The following is a 21,896-nucleotide window of genomic DNA, read 5'->3' on the forward strand; positions in this document are numbered from 1 at the left end:
TGTATGTATCTGTGCAGAAAACTGTGGAAGGGGATAGATATTTGAACTGGGTTTGATACGCATGTTTGATTTTTCTTTTTTTGGTTAATGATGAACTTTCAACTTCCCTCTCCCTAATCAGGAGAAATCTGCACTTGAAATCAAGAGTGTTGTGCAGCTGCAGTTTACAGACCCGGCCTCTGAAAGAAGAAGATTCTGCTGTACACGTTTCGTGGTTTCAGTGAACGTAGTCAGATCATTGCCTTATGTATATTAAACATTAAAAACTGTAATTGATCATAATTCTGCAGAAATGTTCTTCTTAGACACTTTTTATAGAGTTGTAATGCTAGGAAATGAAATAGATGGTAATTAACATATGGGGCACAAACAGCCAAATAGTGCCTGTTGCTCTGTTCTTAAGCGTATTAGCAGCACTCTGTAAAGCTTTAGGTTTGTGTTCTTTCAGGGAATTTGGCTATGGTTTCCCGTCCCTCAGATTTAGAAAAATTAAGCTGAACTTCGAAAGTAGAAAGCTATTACTCAGTTCATGCATGCATTAACCTTTTAATACTTGCTGTATATTTTGTGCAGTTTCCTAGGAAAATCAAGGGAAATTTACATGTAATGTTGCAAGTCTTCCGGGTATTCTGTTTCCAAATGATATATTTTTCTCGTATATTTAGTATTGTATTGTTAATTAATATTTTGTTACCACAAAATGAAGGCTTGGATCTTTTGCTGGAGTAATAAATCAGCCTGGGTGGTAATACTGCCCTGATACCATTCTGACTTGATGATACGAATTATGTGAAAATTTGTAAAAAGATGATATATTAAACCCCACAATTTTTGCTAAGTCAGCATGAGCTAAACGGGAAGTAGGAATGATTTTTGTCTGTGGTAGCGTGAAATATTTTATCTGTACCTTACAGATGCTTTTCTCAGAGTCAAATCTGGATGCCTTGTTGACGTGGAGTTTCTGATACCAGTTGCGCAACGGACATCTTCAGCTCTCTGCGGGTTAATGACAGCTACCTGCAGTCTTAAGTGTCAAATCCAGAACTTTATGGATAAAAGCATCAGCTGAAATATAAAAAAGTCCTCTAAAACACTCTCACTTGTGGACAAGGGGTTGGGCAGGTCAGAGTTAATACTTTAAATCCTCTTGTTTTGGAGATGTGCTTTACTATTCGCACTCAAGATCAACTTTTTTTTGAATCCTCCCACACACTTGATTTGTGAGACCCTTAACCTGCCAAAGAGGCCAGTCCAGCCAGCCTGCGAATTGCTGAGCCTGTGCAGGTCCCCGTGTAGCTGCTTGTGCTGTTTACGCTTGAGGCAGGCCCTGCGAACACGGCGGGTTGAAAGGTGAGGTCGGTCTGAGCTTGGAATCGGATCCTTGCAGTAAACTGAGATGTTGTGCTTTCTGTTAGCTAACGCACGATGCTTGACGGTGCGCTGGATTCCAGCAGGAGTCAAACAGGGTACGGAGTTCTGTTGTGTTTTTGTTTAAAAAGAGATAGTCATTGAAATTGATTCTGTACGTTATCAGTGAAGCATTAAAATGATAGATTATGGTCTTCAGATCTCTTACTACTTTAATTTATCAAGTGTACTTGTGGATTGTGTACGGAATGTGAAGCGTTAATATCAGGGCGAGAAAAGCTCCTTTCTCCCTTGTTAACATGGCAGCGTCATCAATCCGCCCTCTGAAACGTCTTTTTATTAACTACGTAATTCCGAATTCCGCCTACTTTTTCGGGAGTAGTTCACACACACGCTCCCCACACCCCCACCCCCGTTGAGATGAAGTGCAGGCGCGTGAAACTTGATTTAGGACAGGACCAGGGTGGAGAGGCCGGGGCCCAGCCGGGAGCGGCCCTGCGCTGCGCGGCCCTGCCCTGCGCTGCGCGGGCGCGGCGGTAGATGGCAGCAAATTTTCGCGGCAGGGGAGGCGGCCGGGGCCGTCCCCTTCCCCCTTGCCGCGGCCCCGCGCCTGTTCTGCCGCTCTGCCAGGAGAGGGAGGCCTCACCCAAGGCATGGCAGCGGCCTGCCCAGCCGGGGAAATAAACCTTCTTTTGTCTGCAAGGGTTTGCCTTTAGGGCCCCCGCCCCCCCCCCCCCCCCCCCCCCCCCCCCGTTAGTAGGGAGTAAACGAACGGCCTCGAAACTGAAAGCGTGAAAGGTGTCCTGAAACCCGCTTGGAGTGTCTTGGAGTAAGCTGGCCGTGGACCGCAGATGGCTTGTTTACTTTAGATCCGTGCAAATACCATAACCTTTTTTGGATAAGAAAATCTCTGTTAATGCAACTTAAACAAAACTCAGGGGTAGAAATGCTAATTTCCTTGTTTACTTACGTTGCACTTCCCTTTCCGTGAACAGGAGGAAAGCTCGTGCTTTAAAAGGTGATTGTAAGTCATGCTTTGTACAGGGTTTTGCTGGATTATTTGCTCTGTTCTGAATTTGTATTATGCCGCCATTAGATCTTACAATAATGTTCTACTCTGCAAATTTTTAAGGTTCAAATAAAGTTTAATTGTTTGCAAACTGTTATGATGCTAATAATTCAACAGCCTGCTGTGTTACTAATGAAATTACTTTGTTATGATTAATTTGGAAAATAGTGTGTTGATTGTAGTAATTAAGCACAACAAGGTGAAGTAAATGATTCTAATGCCATCTGGCCTCCAGACTGAATGAAGAAATGAAATGGGGCTGTCATTTGAATTTATTCAGAGAAGTAAGGGTAATACAAATGCTTTTTATAGCAGAGCCGCCCGGATATAATCACGCCACTCTCTGGTAATTTTTCGTGTACTTCTATGTACAGATAAGTGGTTCACATATTTTTCCAGCATCTAGGTAGGATATACCTCTTTGTGCACACTGCCACTAATTGCATGTACTGATGGTAGTGTACACACCGGTTCTTCCATCGGAGAGGGGTATGGATAGGATTTAGAGAAGTGATGCTCATTGGCTTACCTTTTCCTTCTCTGTGAGTGGTAAAAACTTTCTTGGACTGGAATTAAGCTGAATGTGAATGCTAAGTAAGATCCCGTTCTATATTGAAAGCCAAACGCATAAACTTTGTTGTTTTTGGCTCTGCGGTCTGGATATGGCACAGTATTAGAAGGAACGTAAAGAGTAACCCTTCAGAACCTGATCCAAAGACTCTTGAAACCGGGAAGCCATTGAATTTGCTAGCTTCTGCATCAGGCTCTCAGAACAGTAACTCAAAAACAGGCAATACACTTTCAAAGTGCCTTTTGCTGAATACTGTTTGTCCTCTTTCTGAAAGAGATGCAACTATTTCCATAAGCTGAACTGAACAAAAAAAAGGCACCGACTTCTCTATAGCCAAATGATAGAAATCCATTTTTCTATCTCAGGTAAAGCAAAATGAAGTTGTGGCTGTAGGTCAGAGCCCTGGCTTGATAAAGTTCACTGGGATCTGTAGGAAAGCAGTAAAATATCAAAACGTGTGATGAAAGTACTCAGGTAGATGACAATGGCGTGCTCTTCAGCTGCATGAGCCATTTGATATTTCTCTCATCTCTCCCCTTCCAGTTGATGAAAAATTTATTAGTAGGTAACTGTGGGAATAAGTGTATGCATGGAAACCTTATAAACAACTTTCCACTTTGCATAGCACAACATACTGATAAACTGTAAGACCTTCACTTACCAGGGTTTCTTTGAAGTTGACATTTCTCAGACAAGTGTCTGCTTAATTCTATCTTTATTTAGAAAAACTGACACCGAGCTCAGTGAAGAGTGCTCTGCCAAATCTGTGTCTCTGTTTCAGAGTTCATTTCCTGCCCAGCATCCCGTGTCGTACTGCAAGGGACCAGCACCAACCAACCTCAAACTGTGGACTTAAAATCGTGGATTCAGGATGGATGTAAGCATGGTATTTCATGCTTCTGGGATGAAACTGTGACTTGGCTGGTCTCTCTTTGCTACGGGAAGAAGTAAAGGGGGGCCAAGGTGGTAACAAGACGTGCAGGTCAAAGGGATGCCGCCTTTCTTGGCCAACTGTGTTGTGCCAAGGAATATACATGTATTTTCCCTTTAAATTGTAAAGCAGGTCAGGCAGTGATAAGCCACAGATTGTTGTATCATAGCCTTTTATGGATTTGTTTAGGAGCGATTTTGTAATGGGATCTGGACAATTCTGTGTCTGCTGCCTGGAATTTTTCTTAGTCCAAACTACCACACAGAGAAATTCACAGGGATCTGGGTTCAAAGCAAAGTAGAGGAAAAACCTCTGCACCTGGAAGCTATGCCAGCGTGAGTCAAATTTAAAACTGGAAATGTCAGCTTCTTCCCAGCCTTTTGGGAGGAACAAGTCTTTTAATTAACAGGAAAAACTAAAAAAATCCAAGGTGTCATCTTGTAGCAATGTGTAGGACAATAAAGTACAACAGTGCAGACAGTCTGAGAAGAAGAGCTGCTGGTAGATGAAGAGGCAGATAGCTTCAAATGCCACTAAAAAGCAATCTATCTCTATTAATTTTCTGGTGTAGCAAACTGATGTGTTGGAGCTTTTATCATAAAGTAGCCCCAGTGTCTCACAACCCATAGAACAAACTTCCTCACACCCTCTGTTTTAAAGCAAGTGCTACTCCATAAAGATATTTGATGGCTAATGAGCATTTTACAGCAAGACTTTAAAGTTTATGCTGTGAGATGAAAAAAAAAAAATCCATATTCAGTTACAGTGGGAGGATTTATGCCGGCGGAATAAAATTACCAGTTTGGCCACTTCCAGTCTGCTGTAATTACTTGCATACTCGCTAACAGTGCTGTGGGATTTTTAACAGCCACAGACAATCAGGATTTTAGTTTTACACCTCGTGCTACAAGACAGGATAGGTAGCACCGCAGAACTGACCCCCGTGCAGAACTGCCTGGGTTAAAGGGGAAAATAAGTATTACACCGATTCGTTATCAATCTTTCAAACGCCAGCAGCATGGAAGTGTGCCTTGGCAGTCTCCCACCCAAGAGCTGATATGGCCCAATGCTGCTTTTTAATAGTCAAATCTAATAGGGTCAGGATGGGAAGAGGAGGGCGCAGACAGTCTGACAGGCATGGGCAACTCGGTTTGTTCACTGGCGGTCTTCAGCCTCCGAGACTTATTTCAGTCTGGACAGGAAAAGATGAAATCTGTGAACAGTCATGTGGCATCAGGGAAGCAGAGGGACCTTCTTCCCTTTCTGCTGCTCTCTTCCGAGAGGACTGCCATTCTTTCCTTATATTTAAATTAAAAGCAGCCAGGCGTGAATGCACACGTATGTGTGGGGAGGAGTGGGTTTTATTATATAGTCACTTGCAAACAAGTTTTGATGCTGGTTTCTCCTTTCTAAAAGGTGTTTACGTCTGCATGCTCATAATAGCCACACTACCTTTACTATATAAAAATGGTACTTATAACTTTTTAAAAAATTATATTTCCAGTTGTTTAAAGGCTCTAATATAGTAACTTCTCTCTTGTCCTGTTTTTCCCATTGTGATAGCACTTGTAATGCATTGTGTCAGGTGCCTCTTAGGAAAATCTGTGTGTCTTTTGAGACACTCATTTTTGTTTGCCTGTACCAATAAAATACTGCAGGCTCATTTTTTGCAACATTTTTTCCCCTTGTTTTCAAGCTAATTTTGGACTTTGTTTTAAGGTATCAGACTGTAATGAAAGGAGAGATAATCTGTGCATCTAGATTTCCCTTACTTAACAAAAAAACAGGCAATCCACATTATCAGATGAGAGAATTGCATTGAAAGGACTGTGAACTGACCAGGTTCCTGTCCGTGCGTTCTTTTGTGCTTCTGAGGCTCACACGTTATAGATGATATGGGTACTTCACCACTTCTAGGCTGAGATTCCCTGTTCAGCTACTTACTGTCTTATGACAGCCACCCAAGGTCACCAGTAGGTCATTACTGACTTGTCACCAGAATTGCCTTCCCTCTAATGTATCTAGCATGGCTACGGAGGCAGCGTGCAGGAAACAAACGTCTTCTCTCATGGGGTTTGTAAATTTTCAGAAGGTGAGTGAAGCTTTGAAATGCAGAGGCATCATCCAAAATAATCTCTCTTGCTAAGCCATGTTTATGACTTGCACTCCTGTAAATACTCTGTGTTCACTGTACTCCTGCATCCATTTACTTATACAAAATTATGAAGAGGAGAATGTGTACCATGAGGCGTCTTCCTGAAACATCAGATTTTTATAGAATTGGGTCAAATCGATGTTTCAGTTGCAGACTAAGGAAATACCCGCTTGAGAGTGTGAACCTGAGTCTGTACCAATGGTGGCCTGTGTCAGACTTAGGCAAGCGGTGGAGTGTGAAGACCTACGTGGCTGGCCCTTTGCTGAAGACTGATTCTTACTGATCTATGTTCAATATTATCTTGGGCCCTTCAGCGGCAGTGTTTCTACTGAGCATCTCCAATAAATTCAATATGCTAGCAATTTATGTGAGTGTTTGTCCATCAGTTGTGGATCGGGGTTTGGAATTGTAGCCTGATCTGACAGAACGGCATATGAAGCCATGATGTGGTACGTTCCCGTTTACGTGTCCTCAGACAAGCTTAGGGTTCCAAGAAGCATACGTGGACCACAAAGGGATTTCATTGTGCCCATTTCATTGAATGGCAAAGGTAATATATTTTGGTGGATTTTGATTTTGCACATTCTGGTTGATGTTCCCCTTGTTGAGGAGGCCTTGGCGCAAAGTACCCTTGCTTAGGTGTTATAACATTTGAAATTTGGGGAATATGTGTTACAGTAATTCAGTCTAAAACTGACCAGAGTGACTCATAGGGATCGTTGAACAGCGTACTGACCAGCTACTGAGAGCATATGTATTTCATTTGGTAAACAGCATTTGATTATGAATTAATTGTGATAAGTCAGACAATTATTTCAATAATTTTGTCTAGTTAACAGTAACAGTAGACATACTGTTTGCTAAATGTATTAACTGAAATTACAGTGGCTATTCAGACTACATTCATCATAATACTTATTAGCATCTGCCCTTCCTATGTCTGGGCTCTTGAATGTTCTGCTCATCCTAAGTGTTGTCATTTCTGCTGGTATTAAAGAAAAAAAAATGAAATGTAGGCAGTTGTCAATGACACAAACATCTTCTGTCTTTTTCACTGTCTGTGTCTTGAAAACAGAGTCGGTTCTGCTTGTACAGTCTGAAACAAGGGAATTTAGCCATGTGACTCCCCCGTAACCTCCATGAAAGTTCTGTAAGTAAATCTTGAGGGCACAGTATTAACTCCTTATTGACAAGAGTAAGCATTCAGTCACATAGTTCTCTTGGCTTCATTGGAAGCTCCTAAAACTTCTAAATGTGAAATACAGGATTTTAAATCAATTTGTTAGTGTTGTGAAAAGTTAATTTTTTGTGGCTTAAAGAATACCCCTCATCATGAGTTAGCCACCTGGGTATAGGATGCCAATTTATCTGTTAAGTATTTTTTGGTGTTCAGTATCACTCTGTGCCCAGCAGTTGACAAATACGGGGAGTATTATGAACACAAAGCAAATGACTTTGGTGGTTCTGATCTCCAGCTGCCCAGAGAAGATCTCCTTGGTGTAAGATGGTTCTTGTAACCAGATGGACGTATTTTACCTGCTACTCATTTTGAACTCCCAGTTCACACACTGATGGTCTGTAGACTCTGGACTGAAGTCTGATTGATTATGCCAGAATTAATGGGGACTTACTCTTCTGAAAACATCGCAGGTACGCCAGCGGTGCACCAGTGTAGTGAAAAGTTGTGTTTGACCCCGTCTGTTACATTGTCCCCTCCCTTTCCCTACCGAATCTAAATTGTATAGGAGCAGATACTGTCTTCGGCAACCTTTATTATAGACAGCTGTCAATGGCAGATGAATGCTTTGGCTGTGCCTCTGTCCTTTCAGCCAATAAGTAAGTGTATAATAATGAGGATTTGTCTTGCTATATAGGTATACTGACACAGAATTATAACATCTGTATATGGGCCACTGACAGTCCCCATGTCTCCCAGTGTATTCTATTTTCTCTAGGCTGAATTTTTTGCTCTCATAATGAAGTCCAGTCCTGAGGACTTAATCGAGTTACACATTCTGAAAGTAGCAGGAAATACAGCTTTTGCCTAGCCAGGAGCCTGTGCAGTGTCTGCTCCGGTCTGCCCAGGGTGTAATTCCACCCCTTCTGAATGAGGGGTGAGTGGCACAGGGCATAGCTTCAGAAGAACTGGTGATTTTTATCGTTTGCTCCATCTCGTGTTAGGAATGCATGAGTGGCCTTTTGTCTGTAGCAAGGTTTACACCCCTAGTTTGCTAAACGGGATCATGTTAATCATTGGATCACACTACAAAATAACAGGCTTACATTGCTCCCAGGTAGAGTCAGACTAGGCAGAAGGTGAGGCTTTCCAGTGGTGAGGGCAGCGAAGCGTTGGAGTGAGTTGCCTGGGGAGCTTCTGTGATTTCCATTTCTGGAGGACTTGGAGAACCTGCAGGGGATGAACTCGCCTGCTAGGAATGACTGAACCATGGTGATTCCTGCCTTGGGGTTGGGGCAGGTGCTAAATGACCTCCTCAGATCTGTTCCGGGCCAGTTTCCTGCAATTCTGTAAGTCAGTGGTGAGATGACACCGCTCTGAAATAGCAGAATAAATACAAGTCCAGTCTTAGTTTTTCTTTGCCTGGTAGACTAAAAATGCCACTGCTTTGTGGGTTCATGTATTCCTCATCCCCGTTCAACTTCACAAGCTCCAAGCAGGAACCAAGTTCACCAGTTTCTTCCCAGCAAGCATGTTGGTTCATTACCTCAGCAATTAATTTGGCCCACAGTTAGTACCTTTTAGAAAAGTTAAAGGCTTCTTTCGAGTATCATATACCTTACTTTGTCTTAAAGCGTGTTTGGCTGTACCAGGTATTAAACCAATTTTGAGTATGTGCAACATTATGCTAATTCTAATTGCTGTGGAAAGCATGCATTTTTAAGCAAAATAGCTACAATTTCAAATTGTAGCCATTTATTCACTTCAGGTAGTTAAATTTTAGTTACTGCTTTGGTGTCTAAATGTCTTAGGAAATAGAGAAAAAGGCAAAAAAAAGTCTTCAGTTTTGTCTGTTGGTTCTTTCCCCTCTTCTGAGAACAGAAAGGATTTTTCCAGAGTCTACTCAAGTAAATAGAAACATTCTCATCCTTGTAATAGGCTTTGAATCAGGTCCACCTGTAAGGATAGTCCTCTTTTTTTTCCTATACTTTAATTGAGTGTATGACATATATTTAATCCTGGCAGTATTCGTTATCTCTGTGAGGAGTCCTTTTAATTCTCTGTGTAAGAAAGTGTTCTGTGATGTGGCTACCTGATTTTATTGAAACTCACATGTCAGGAAAAAAAATTATTGCCTTCCCTGTCAAAACTGACAGTAATTACGAGGCCAAATATATAGCTGTGATTGACTTGTAAAACTAAATCTGTAATATTTCAAGTTTGTAGTTGACTTGTGCATCTTTCAGGAAATACAACCCGGTATTTTCTTTGCAAACTGACATCTCTTTATCCATTTCTTTTATCGTCTTTGTTTTTATTTGTGAGGGCAGGGAGCAGACAGCATTTATATAGAATGTACTGGATGGCATTTAACAAGTCTGCTTCTGGGGAAAAATAGCATTCTTTCTAGCTAAACAGCAGTGGAAGGGGAGTCGGGAAGGTTTAAGCACACGTTTCCTTTTATGTGCGCCTCTTTATGCGTAATCTTTCAGCAATAAACACTGCATATTGATTACTTAATTGTAATTGAAACATACTTGGGCAGGAGCAATGTTATAGCCTATTTACTGCCTTAATTTTTGAAGAGTTTAAATTTTAAAATGGATGTTGCACTAAATGCAGTGCTGTGCTCTTCTGTGCAGAACTTGATGTAGAAGGACTTTCTCATTAAGGCTGCGTTACTGAGAGCTCTTTCTGTTTCGGCTGCCTTCCTTTCTCTTAGCTTTGTAAAACCAGAAAAAGTCTGTAATTGGTGTTAAATCTCTCTTACCATATGTGAAATTCACTTCAGATCAAAAAAAAAGGCTTTAGATTGATTAGTGAAAAAGCCCCCAAATAGGGTTCTGTAAAGAGTTTAGATTTATCCAGACTAAGGATAAAAGTTTATCTTGTTTAGTTGCCTAAAAAAGACACATGCAATAGTTTCCTGGTTAATAATGAACATTTCTGAAGACTCATAGTAAAAAGAGAGATCCTTCTTTGGCTGAAGGAAAAAAGGCACCTACACATCAAATAAATGTGTGAACTGAATGCTGGCTTAAAGACTTCCTAAAGGTGAACTAACAGCACTGCCAGAAAAAAAGTAAGAAAAGGAAGGTGTATCTTAAATATCACGTAGTCATGTAGCTGGAGTGCAACAAATAAATATAAGTGTTGAAGAGATACATATTAACAGCCACAAAGAGGCACTTGAAAGTGGCATCCATAATGTTGTACATTGTTTCAAATGTACAATACCACATTATTTTGGAACAGAAAAGATGAAGTTTCCTTTACAGGAGAAAATACTCTCCATTTTACTTCATAATTTCTAGGCTGTTAGGTATTCGGATGATACTGCTGTTAGGCTTTTAATTTTTCTTCCTTTTTTTTTTTTTTTTTCTTATTTTAAATCCAAGCCAGTGAAGCAAAGCCTGGGAAGTAGTAATTTCTTTGCATCTTAATGCAGTCTGTCTTCTTAATGAGCCTACTACACTGCCCTGGAAACAGCCCTTTACAAATAAACATGCTGGAAGTGATTTAGCCACAATGTCCAGACTGTGTAAACATCTAATTATTACAATAAAATTGTCAATAAATATACATTACTGCTCTCTTTTCAAACGTTAACCAACTTTCTCTTTGCTTGATAAAAAGGTATAAATTGTATTTTTATGTCTTAGTGGGTTTTGTTTTCATTACCCTGCTTGCTGCTCTCCAGACAAAAGAACGCAGCCTAATGTCTGAGTTATTCCTGGATGCTGAAAACTCCTACAGTTGTTTATTAACATAAAGTGCAATGTTTCCTTTCACAGCAAAATGAACTCGGAGCTTTCACAATCTGATGTTTAGTCACGCATCGTCCTCCCCCCCCCCTTCCTCCTCCAAAAAAAGGCTATAAAACCTGATTTTGCAGTTGCTGTAGCTGTGGCAGAGGTGCACGATTAAAACCTGCTTGTTAGAGGGAGGAGAGGACAAAATGCTGCATTAGGACTGAGAAAGAAGATAGGAAACCAGGGTAATTTCCTCAAAAATATGAAGGGCTGCTTTCCAAATTCTGGCATCGTGTTGACCATAACTGTGGCATCAGCTCCCCCTGCCCCCCCACGTCCCCCCATACGTAGCCCTTTTTCACATTTCTTATATAACTGGAACATTAACATTAGAAAAGCAGAGCGATATTGAATCCTAATGAGGTCTGGCCTATATGCTCCGGCAGGAGAAGAATGAGGATAATTCATTTGTATGCCGAGAAGCATTCACAACTCCATGAGCATCCCCATGGCTTCGGCTTGTGGTGCTGATCATCTGTTCCTACTTTAGGGGGTTTCATTGCTCCGAGCAGCATCTGAGCTGGGGAAAAAATAGTTAACCGCTTTACTGCTAGCTTTTGTTATATAATGACAATTTAATACGGTGGCTATTTTTTTGTTAACCTGCTTTAAAAAGGTCTTTCAAATGGTTAAATTAATCTTCTGATTAGCCGTGCCTGCCAGGTAAGATATAAGCAGGAAAATGATGTGGAACACAGCAGTGTAAAATGCGTTAGCCAGTCTTGGTAAACATGTCTATTTTAAATAATCAGTGTAGTGACAGGCAGACATTTGCTCAGAAAATATTTTTTTAAGATACTTTTTATTCTATTTTACTGCCTGTGTTCACACTGCTTCTTTATCCTCTTTTTTAAACACTGGAGATACTCGGCAGAGCGACATGTTATTTAAAAAAAGAAAGCAGAAATGTTTACCAAAATCAAGGTATAAAAGATTCGTGCAAATTGCCATGTAAAATGATCTGCACAAAAAGGCATCGGGGAAGAGAGTGAAGGCTGTGCCAAACAGATGGCACACCCTGCTGTGTTTTTGATTGAAAAAGAAAGGTAACATTTGCAGCCACGTCAAAGAGACAGTGATCAGCTAAACAAATTGGTCTCTGAAGTGCACCATTGCTGCAGCAAACCCTGCTGCAGGGTACAAGCGAGGTTGTATTTCACAATAATGCCGTGTGCGCGTCGCGGCTTTCCGAAGTGAGGGGAAATGTCCCCCTTTCATCTCTCCAAGGCGAGCAAAAGCCTTTGTTGAGACAGACCGCAATGTACTCTGCAAAAGCGGCAGAGAAACCCACAGACAATAAACGTGGGGGTTTTTTCTCTCCCTTTTTTCTCTTGGTCATCTCCAGATCGTATTCAGGGACAGCCCAGCAGGTTTTCCATTTGGTGTATCAGGTGTGCAGGGTTCACAGTGAATAAAATTGCGATGCGGCTTAAAAGAAATGGGAAGGCAATGCCAAATAATCTGCACAAAGGTGCAGTTGGAGGAGGAAGAGGAGGAGGCTGTAGCCAGAACAGCCCTTCTAGCGCCTGCATGCTGCCCGCAATACAAACATCAAACGTGGCACAGGAAGGGTGCGTGGAGGGCTTCCCCCCCCCCCCCCTTTTTTTTTTTGGGCTCATCTCAGCTGGCAGCCTTATTCCGCCTCAGTAAAGACAAGGTACAGAAATGTCCTTTGGGTGACATTCAAAACTCGATATAAATCCTCTGCTTTATGAGACTGCAGTGCAATAAATTACTTAGCCTAATTGTAGATGTAATGAATTACCATAATTAGTCATGGGCTACATTAAATTAATCAGCATGGTACATTATTTTGCTAAATTACATCTTTGCCTTCCAAAGCCACCAGTGCAGCAATCAGTGTTTCTTGCAAGAGGGGAATGATGCTGTAATGAGAAGCCTTTCTGCTCCTAGAATAGTGACAGGATATGAATTTTGATGGGAGACAGAAAGGTTTGGAGACGCTGGAGCCTCAACTTGTGCCTGAAGTGTCTTGCGTTGTTAATGATGCTCCAGTCCTCCTGCAGGGGAGCAGTGGGCTGTAGCTTGTGAAGGCTGTGGACGATTCTCGTCGCAGGGGAAGAAAAACACTTAGCTCGTGCTTTAAGGCAAATAATATCGCTGATACAACAAGTCACAAAGCAGTGGGGTGGCAGAGAGATAATGTCTCTGGAAATATTAATAGATTTAGAATGTTCTTTTACATTGGTTGATGAGATTTATAGTTACCAGGTATTTTTTTATTGTTATTATTCATACCATTTGGATCTGAGTTAAAGCCTGTAGCTATTTTTGTTTTTTACTTAAACCTCCAGCTGTTCAGAATCTTGCTGTTTCTTCTCAGTGAATAAGTCTGGAAGCAAACCATACTTGAGCTGAATATTATTCACTATTCAGCAAAATGTTGTTGGGAGAGCTCCAGAGTCCCACCTGAACACACATGCTCTGTTTAGGTTTTCATTTGGGGGCTTATAAGTATATAAAGACTATTATTTCTCTTGATGAATGACAGAGTTTATATTTCAGATACGTGAATCCCAATTATTTCAGGCATATTTCAGAAGTATGAAATGACTTTTCTGGTTTTTTTTGTCCCCCCCCCCCCCCAATACTCTCTCTACAAGACCTGTCACTGTATTACTTCTATGCTTCGGAACAAGTTTGCTTCAATATTTACTTCTGCTCACGATGTCACCAGATGACAGTTCATGACAGAGATTCATGACACTGTCCTGCAATAAGGTTAATTATCCTGGACTTGAAATGAAGGATGCAGTTGTATTGCCGTTGTTTTGTTTTCTAGAATGACGATGTTTGTGAGCTGCTAGTTTAAAGGATGCATCTGCTGTCTAAATGCCCATCTGTGTAATGAAATTAGGCTAGGATTTTTGTAGCGTTCCTTGCTGGTTTTGTCATCCACCTGCCTGCCCTGACCAATGATGAGGGATAAACCAGCCGGTTTAAAACCGAGACTACTGGAATGGGGAATGGGAAAAAATATACAACGGAGGCAGTGCTGATCAGAGCGCAGCTCCTCGTCCTGCAAATGTGAGCTAAATCTTTGACTGTGGTCAGGAGAAAGGGACCCAAATAAAGCACGGTCACATCTGCAGGGAAAAATGCATAGGGATGCAGAAAAGCCCTGTTTGTAATTTGTGTTTTTGTCCTGGTGGGAACCCATTTAATTAGTGCAAGAAGGTATTGAATTTTAGCTTATCGTGCATATTGTTTTCCAGCTGTACAGAAGATTGCCAAGTTTCTAATGGCCTGACCCTACTCTGTAAATCAGCAGTAAATTGCGGCATTTACACTGAGCAAAGGCAAAGGGCTCATTCTGTTGGGTTTGCGCTGTCACAGGAACCTGGGCTAAGGGATTAATGGTCTGATGTTAAACATCTGTCCCCTGTCTTTGGGGGGACGTAAACACACAAAGAGGGAATCTAATGCCATCTACTAAAAGATCTTCAATGAGAGGGAGCCCTTGCTAACATTTCCATCCAGTGGCACCTCAGACACATTGCCTCTTTATGCTAAAGCCCCACAGCACTAAGGGCCCTATAAATAGTCTCCATGTGACAGCTCAGAGAAGAAGAGAGGTTTCCTCTAGACATTAGTTGTGCTAAAAGATTCATCATTACCTGAAGTCATGAAATAAATCTTTGATACTTACAACTATAATATCCATGCTCTACGTTTTATTGCAGATATAGGTAGACAGTCATTATTTCTGACACTTTCTCAGCATTACAAAGAGTACTCTAGGGGAACAACTAGTGTACAGTCTTACAGAAATAGATTGATATAATCACATGGAAACCAGTTACTTGCAGTCAATATAATATTCCCTTAATGATGTTAAACAGTCATGCAGATTCCAAGTTTAATGTAAAAATCCTATCTTCAAACCACACAGTTATCTACAAATTAAGTTGCCAGAGGGGAAATTTATTTTTTCATCATATATTAGTCCTTGAGAAATACATTACTTGGAGCAGAATAAAACATTACCTTTTTTTTCCTTTTTACTGTTACAGTTTATTACTATTTAGGAGACATTAAAACAAGACAATGGTCAACAACAATCACTTTACAGTACTTGTGGGAGATGGGAAGCTTAGTATACTGTGAAGCACAGTGCTGAAGGATGTTCTGTGTGGTGGTTGTGTGGTAGATCCTATCATCACATAAATTCAGTGGACATTTACACAGCAAATAACTTCCCATATAGAAAAGGAGCTAAAGCTGGTTTAGGACCAATAAAGAGAAAGTAACTTATTTTGTTGATCTGAACTCTTACGAGAGTTAAGTGATGTGATGGTATTCCCACCTCACTTGTAAGGCACAGGTTTTGGCTGTGCTTTTGTACCTGGCTTTCTTAAATCCTGCACCCCTCCCTCCAGTAGCACTAAGCAGCAGCTCAGTGCTTGCCAAGAGGTTTTCCTGGTGACCAGCCTCCAAACCCAGGGTGACATCAGATGTATTTGTGCATCTCCTGCTTACTGAGATTAATTCTTGACCAACAGGAGAGGCTGCGTGAGGCTGGTGTGGTGGCTGCTGGAGGGGCTGTCGCTGAGCTGGAAGACACCTGAGCGACTCGCCGGTGGCACAGATGCCCCAGTGCTTCGATGGCCATACTGGCTGGCACCTCGATGAGCCAACCTGCATTGCTGATCTTCCTCTGGCATGCAAAGATTCAAAGGTTCAAAGGTGAATAGGCATTTCTGGAAAAAACTGTCACTGGCTCAGAATAAGGCATTTGTTTCTTTTTCATTTTTTCTGTTTAGTGTCATTATTGGTAGACTCCACACAACAAACAGTGGGCATTCTGGGTTATCAGCCCATTTTTTAATGTTTCTAAGACTGCAGATGGTATTCCGGTTATACTGGGTATTAAGGACCTCCTGGTGTGTACCAGGAGAAGCTGGTTTGGAGGGGGGTTCAGACTACGGAAGGGTGGTTTAAAGCCGGTTGCTTTGCCAGGCTCAGACCTGTGAGCCACGGCTTAGCATTCAGAAGAGCTGCACCGAGTTGCCAGCATTTTCCTGATAGAATACCGTTTGACAACCTCATGTGTCTTTCACTGAAGTGTGTTTGAATAGTGCTGGGCTTTCATATTCAGGCCATCGCATGAAACTAAGCGCTTGCATGTGTTAATATTTTGCCGATAGGTGGAGAGATTAATTTTACAAAACGTTTGATCTGGGTCCTGATGAACATTTCAGAATTCTCTTCATAGCTCCAGAAGTGGCACCGATGCGACAGCCATCATCATCAGCAGGTTTGTGGGACACCCCTCCTCCCCAATCCGTGACTGCCGAGGATGAACTGTAAGGACTGGCGTTTTGGGAGAGGAGGAGAAAGAAATATCAGAAGAAGTTTTCTTAAGTTGTCCTTGGACTTGAGCAATGTTGCTGATTGGCCAGCTGTTATTTTGTTAGTACCGGATGGCCGGCGTCCAAGTAAGCGCGGTGATGACCTCAATGATGCGGCGTGGTTCGTGGCTGCAAGGTCTGCAGGAGGGTGGCAGCCTGCCAGCCCCTTCATACGTCATTTGCAGGTTGATGTTTCTGACAGGCTGGTGTTAGTTATTGTAAATGAGTGACACTGCCTATAACTCACCTTTCAATCTTGCCTCGTGGGCGTCAGAAGAGCGGTGGGTACGTGCTCGTGCGCAGAAAGGCATCCCCATAGGCAGGTGCTCACCTACGCTCACCTGCAAAGTGCTCGTCACCACCTTGACTTACCTCAATGTGATTGACGATAATTAGGTTTCAGCTGCCTTCTGATGCAGAAATACACACCACCACAGCGTGGCCGATTCTGCTCCTGCGGTCGTACCGCTGAAAGGCTATCGATTCACACTTTTACATTTTTAAAAGGTCATGGCAATAAGTCCGCCTGAATTGTGCTAAATGAAAATAGTTTGCAGAGGTAATATGGTTCCTGCTCACTTCCAGTGTAAACAAAAGCCAGTGATTTTTATTATTGTTTTTAGTGTATTTTAATTACATTTATTTGCCTTGCTCTTGCATCATATCAATGAACTCTTTGTAAAGTTGCAAGGCAAGTGACCTTCAACATTATATGACTGTTGGTTCTGTGCAGAGATATTTTATTTTTCTATTATGTAAGTTGTGCTGGAAGCGCTTATTAGAATATGATGCTCACATTAAAAATTAAAAGCATAAGAATAAAAATTGCCTTTTTCCCCTTGTCCTGTCATGTATCTGTCCATTTTAATACGACAAAAATGTCTACAGCTCTATGACTGTGGTATTAAATGTGCTTACTTTTTGTAAAATACCACTGTGGTTAAACAAACAGCCTTCTCTGGCTTGACTGGGAACAGACTGTTCCCAACACTTCGTTTGACTAACAGGCTATATAATGCAATGAGTTAACTTATTAGAATACATAGTTGCTGCAGCCCAAGTGCCCTAGAAAGATGACAGGAAGCTATGGATGCTGTGGCATAAATTATTTCAATAGCTGCACTGCAATTAGTGACTTTGTATTCTGTCGGGTTTACAGGACTTACAACCAGGACTAAACTCATGAAGGAGAAAGAGAAGGTAAGATTTTATGCAGAGAATGAACCTTCCTATCTTCCTATATTTTTTTCCCCTGTGTTTCCTTTGTTTAAATGATTTTACTGTGTCAATCATCTGTACATCAATGGAGTTCTTAGATTTTCTATCAGCAGAGCTCTATGGCTCCGCATGGAGCTACTGAAGAACAGAGCTGAACATTCCCACCCTACACCACGGGCTTTGCCAGGGTGATGTCCAGTGTGTGGGAGTATGTGGAAAAGGATTTTCCTTCTAATCATCTTCAGCATTAATGGTAAGTGACATATGCAGAGATGGAAGCTTAAACGCACTATGTTCTCGTGTGCCTCTATTCAGTCCCACTACATCTGCCATAATTCACTCCACAATTGATTGTTAATTTACTTTAATACATGTGTCTGTAGCAAGTGGTGCTAATAAATAGTGAGAAGGTATGTGATAGGCTATCTAACCTTCTTCATACAGATGAAACACTACAGAGCTGAAATCCATTCATGCTCCCTGAACACAATGCCGTATTCTGGTTTTCTATTCCTAGTGTTGTAAATTTGTCAGCCTAATAGGACACTTTGTAAGACATTTTCCTTTTTAAGTGCTTTAATGGGAGTAGGTATTACATTGATCCAAAATCTAGTCTAACATTTCATATCGTGGAGTCTGGAATTGTGTAGTTAGCTGCATAAGACTTAAATGGTGTTTTGTTCTTCCCTTTATTTTAAGCTGAATTTTCCCCATCTGATACTCAGCCTACTGTTTACATATGGAATAAAATCAGCAAGCAGTTCAAACACCACATTCCAAGGTCATACAGTGTTTTCATCTGGTACAGCCACGAGTGGAGGTGGTAAGTAGGCATTATTTTCCTCTTTTTTCCTGAAGTGGAAGGGCTGTGGTGGTGGGTATGAAATAGCCACACTAGGATAAACCCAATGCTCATTGAGGCCCTTAACCTGTTTTTTGACAATAGAGACACTGACACAATGAGATCTGTGCAGATATCCAGTGATACTTCCCTAAAATATTCCCCGGCTCCTACTAATTTGCAGGTCAAGTGCTTCTTAAGCAGAAGTGATGTCTCTATATTTAGTAGCACTGATGGATTTTTCTTCCCTGAAAGGATAAAGTGAACTCAGTTACTCAGTATGATGGGTGGCAAACTCTGGAAACAGTTCCCAGTGTGAACATTTATGATCAGTCTTATGAGTTCTTGAATGTTGGAGGTTTGGATCAAATAAAGCTAATACTAGGTCTGATATGGCCACAGCCATGCACTAGCCAGAAAAAAATGTGTTTAAAGGCCAAGAGGCAGATGGGTACCTGACAAAAATGGCCAGTCAATACAAGTCCTGCTCTGAGAGAGGTGTGGAAATGCTGAGATGCAGTCAGGCTCTGAAATACCCCTTTTGCCAAGCTGAATTGTGATGTGGTGAACATCTGCCTTGCACATAAACATTGCTGCGACACATCATAGGTTGGGATTTTTACTTCTGCTCACATATAAGCTACCTCTGGTTTCTCTGACCTCCCAGTATTGTTCCTGATTTAGGAAAAGAAGCATTTTCCCTAAAACTGTTTCAAGGAGTTAAAGTGAAATATTCCGGGAAGTGCTGAGTTAGGGGACAACGGCACAAGGTGAAGACTTGTAAAATCAGTAAACCTGAGGGTCTTGCAGGGAATCCGACAAGCCCCATCCACAGAACAACCTCCTTGAAAGTGCATAGAGTCACGGGAACCCCCAGAATAATAAAGCGGTTTTTGTTACCCTGCGTGGTCGCGTGCCCCTGCCAGCCTGGGATCGGCAGCGTGGATCAGACAATGCACCCACAGCCCTGAACGCGTATTGATCTGTGCTGCCGCAGCTCCACGCTTACCGCCCAGGCTTTTCCCTGCCCCTTTGTGTTACATCCGTGTGCTAGGCTTGCTGGGAGAAGGGCTGCATTTATTCCAACAAAAGCTATCAATCTGTGACATTGTTTATAACGGGGAGAAAAAGTCAACATCAGAAATCTTTTCTGTACCACATAACCTTTGAGATTTATCATGGCTTGGATTTCTCTGAAGATTGACAGTGAGGTGACAGAATGAGCCGTCTCATGATTTCTTTTTTGTTTATTGGTTCCCTGTGTACGAAAAGTCTCTATAACTAATAATCACCAATGCAGGCCAGTACAACAGTTAACAACACTTAACCTGCTGGCTATAACCATCTTTTGAAGTGGTGTTTTCCTCCTTGGTTAACAGTGGGGCACTGGTGCTGCTGGAAGAAAGACGGCAGAAGTTTGGAGCGTGTTGGTTGTGTACTTGGTGAACTTCTGCTGCAGAGAAATGTCAAGGTCAGAACATGATTGAAGAACCTTCTTCCTCTCTTGAAGTCGCTGTTCCTGTATGATATTGTTTTCCACTGTAGAAGATTCTCTTAAAAATGAGGTTGAGATCCCTAAAGAAATTGCTTCAATCAGCAACAGTGCTTAATGACTGTTAATGGGAAGTGGAGATAGGATAGTAAGTGTTACTTTGATTAATAAGAGAACTGCAGAGAATTTAAATTGTGCCACTGATGGATTATTTTCTTCAAGCTTGATAAGCGCTTCTCATTTGTTCTAAAATTTGGTCAATACTGTTAAAGACAGCAAAATGAAGTATAATTAATTCTATTACTGCTACTCAGACCCAGTGTTACTGGGAAACAGATTGCGATGCAGACAACAATGTTAGGTAACACTTCTGACAGGTTTATCATATGAGGAACTGTCAGTCCTGAAAAGTGGAGAGCCTTTTCTCCTCCATGGTTAGAAACTGCCCAGCACTAGTTGCCTTTCTTAGCATGTATTGGTAGATTTGAATCTGCCACAGAAATATTTGCAGTAGAGAATGTAGCTGATTCTGAAGTATGTGGACAAAACAAACAGCTCCAGTTTATTAATCATCTGATACACGGGGATATTGTTGTTGGATTTTGAGTATTTCACTACAGATACTGAGTTTGCAGCAGTAGCACTTGCATAAATATCTTTTGTGGTATAAGACCCTATGAATATTTAGGACCTTAGAGGGCTTGGGAGGGAGGGGTGAGATGAGTTTTTTCCACTCCAAGATAATACAACATCTTATTTGCAGACACCATGTCTTGTGAATTTAACTCCCTACACACTGTTAGGATCCAGGGCAGTGACTAAGACATTTATTATAATACTATTTTCCCCAAGATATTTTCTGTTTCATAACCGTGTGTGTTTCTTACTGGTGTTGAAGTTCAACGTGTGTATTGGTTAATATGGTCTGTGTAATAACTAATCACACTATAGCAGCACCTAAAAGGCCCAGTTAGGTCCCTGTTGTGTTAGGCGTTGGCAAACATTATATTCTTCTCTCAGGAAAGCTCCCACGTGTGTTTAAATGCTGTCCTGAAGGGAAGCTTTCTGTCACTTGGAGCAGTGAGTCACTGGCATCTGCAGAGGTCTCCAGTCACGTGCGTTTGCACATCTTACATCTCCTGCCACAGTGGGACATGATCCTACTGTGGATGGGAAGTGCTAATCCAAAATAGGTGTTTAGTGAGAAGGTAGCATAGACTCCATGCTGGTGTAAGTACAAATTATCATTATGCTTTTAAACAATCTTGTATTTGCATCATATAAAAAGTAGGGAAAATATACTGAGAAATGCAGTTTGTTTAGAGACCTTTGTACCGCTTCTGAAATCAGATTTTAGCAAAAGGTGATCAGCAGCTCATCCGTTCTGCCATCTCGGAAGAAATCCAGGCTATGTGCAAAGGAATAGTGAAACTGCTCTGTGCTTTCATTAGCGGTAGCTGCAATTATTGCTTAATTTAACAGACTCTGCCTACTTCAAAGTCTATGCTTCTCCAATTCTGACTGCAGAAAGTCATTGTGTGAGTTATTTCAAATTAATTTGAAACCAGAGCGGGTTGGCTAATAGTATAGTTATAAAATCAGTGAAGGTCTAATTCTGTTATTAAAAATGTAAAGCTTATGTATTATGAATAAAGAGTTCATTCTCTTCCAAGGATATTCCATAAACATAATTTCTAAAAGTACTGCAAACACAGAAAATGTGTTTCAGGCATGAATTTGGATGCAATGGTCTGTAGCCGAGAGTGCAAAAATACATTAAAAGCCTCAGGTGGAAGGTCATGTTTATAACTTAGAACCAGAGAACAAAAACCAGTGACAACTCCTTTGCCTCTGAAATTCCATGTTTATAGCTCTGCTGGCATTCTGTGC

General features: G+C 41.4%; 1 protein-coding gene and 1 long non-coding RNA gene across 2 annotated transcripts in view; both read left to right on the plus strand.

Annotated features, from left to right (window-relative positions):
- Positions 1–1,562, plus strand: part of SKAP2 (src kinase associated phosphoprotein 2) — a 119,764-nt gene extending 118,202 nt beyond the window's left edge. Inside the window, exon 13 of the mRNA XM_075419102.1 lies at positions 122–1,562. The gene's annotated coding sequence lies outside the window, so the exon portion shown is untranslated. The remainder of the gene's footprint in view (positions 1–121) is intronic.
- A 14,069-nt stretch (positions 1,563–15,631) lies between these two features.
- On the plus strand, positions 15,632–20,131 carry LOC142361046 (uncharacterized). The gene is made up of 6 exons (XR_012763582.1): positions 15,632–15,790; positions 16,252–16,361; positions 17,615–17,655; positions 17,787–17,926; positions 18,373–18,496; positions 19,894–20,131. It is a non-coding gene; the product is annotated as an uncharacterized LOC142361046 (long non-coding RNA).
- The last annotated feature ends 1,765 nt before the right edge of the window (positions 20,132–21,896 follow it).

Source organism: Opisthocomus hoazin, chromosome 4, assembly GCF_030867145.1.
Source record: "Opisthocomus hoazin isolate bOpiHoa1 chromosome 4, bOpiHoa1.hap1, whole genome shotgun sequence".
NCBI lineage: Eukaryota > Metazoa > Chordata > Aves > Opisthocomiformes > Opisthocomidae > Opisthocomus > Opisthocomus hoazin.